Source organism: Schistocerca gregaria, chromosome 2, assembly GCF_023897955.1.
Source record: "Schistocerca gregaria isolate iqSchGreg1 chromosome 2, iqSchGreg1.2, whole genome shotgun sequence".
Taxonomy (NCBI): Eukaryota; Metazoa; Arthropoda; class Insecta; order Orthoptera; family Acrididae; genus Schistocerca; species Schistocerca gregaria.
Genome location: NC_064921.1, coordinates 345,817,837 through 345,819,373, shown reverse-complemented (window position 1 = coordinate 345,819,373; position 1,537 = coordinate 345,817,837). Strand labels below are relative to the sequence as shown.

Here is a 1,537-nt window from a genome sequence, read left to right as displayed (position 1 = left end):
TCAGTGCTAAAAGGAACTCGTTAAACTTCGGTTACACGATAAATCAGTCTAATCTAAAAGCCGTAAATTCAACTGAATACTTAGTTATTACAATTACGAACAACTTAAATTGGAAGGAGCACATAGAAAATATTATGGGGAATGCTAACCAAAGACTGCGTTTTATTGCCAGGAGCTTAGAAAATGTAACAGACCTACTGAGGAGACTGCCTGCACCAACTTTCTCCTCCGAATGCGACAATATTTTGTTGACAGCGACCTACATAGGGAGGAACGATCACCACGATAAAATAAGGGAAATCAGAGCTCGTACGGAAAGATATACGTGTGCATTCTTTCTGCGCGCATTGCGAGATTGGAATAATAGAGACTTGTAAAGTGGTTCGATGAACCCTCTGCCAGGCACTTAAATGTGATTTGCAGAGTATCCATGTAGATGTAGAAGAACAATGGAGGAGCATCTGCGCGAAATTGCTACCGTGTTACGAGGCTCATCAGGACAATTTTTTGTCCAACACCGTCACAGGCGATGAAACATGGGTTCATCACTTCGAACAGGAAACAAAACGGCAGTCCATGGAGTGGCGCCACACTACCTCTCCTTCGAAAGAAAGTTCAAACCAGCATCCTAAGCCGGTAAAGTGGTGGAAACGGTCTTCTGGGACTGAAGGGGTTTATTCTGCTTGACGTCCTGCCCACCTCCCCCCCCCCCCCCCCCCCCCAATGGTGCAACGATAAACTCCGAAGTGTATTGTGCTACCCTCAAGAAACTGAAGAAACGACCTCAGCGTGTTCATCGCCACTAAAAATGCTTCTCCATATCAACGCAAGGTCTCACACAAGTCTTCGCAACCGAGAGTAGTTCACAAAACTTCATTAGACTGTTCTTGCTCATCCGCTCTACAGCCTGAATCTCGCACCTTCCAGCTTCCATCTGTTTCACCCAATGAAGCATATACTCCACGGGAAGAAGTATGTGGACGATGGGGAGGTTATTGATGCAGTAAATCGTTGGCTCCGACGGCGACCAATAGAATGGTGCAATGTTGGCATACTGGCCCTCCCAGTAAGGTGGCATAGGGCCGTCTCATTGAACGGAAATTAGGATCAAAAATAGGGTTTGGAATCCTGAATAAAACCAACGTGCTTTCAGAAAATAGATGAGTTGCATTAATTATTGAACGCCCTTCATACTTCCCTGGCCAACGGCCTTGCCCCAGTGGTAACACTGGTTCCCTTCAGATCACCAAAGTAAAGCGTTGTCGGGCTAGGCTAGCACTTGGGAGGGTGACCATCCGATCTGCCGAGCGCTGTTGGCAAGCGGGGTGCACTCGGCCCTTGTGAGGCAAACTGAGGAGCTACTTGACTGAGAAGGAGCGGCTCCGGTCTCTGAAACTAATATACGGCCGGGAGAACGGTGTGCTGACCCCATGCCCCTCCATATCCGCATCCAATGACGCCTATGGCTGATGATGACACGGCGGCCGGTCGATACCGTTGGGCCTTGATGGCCTGTTCGGGAGGAGTTTCATATTTC

At 48.1% G+C, this 1,537-nt stretch overlaps 1 pseudogene; it reads left to right on the top strand.

Annotated features, from left to right (window-relative positions):
• Positions 1-1,201: 1,201 nt before the first annotated feature.
• On the top strand, positions 1,202-1,319 carry LOC126337428 (5S ribosomal RNA; annotated as a pseudogene).
• The last annotated feature ends 218 nt before the right edge of the window (positions 1,320-1,537 follow it).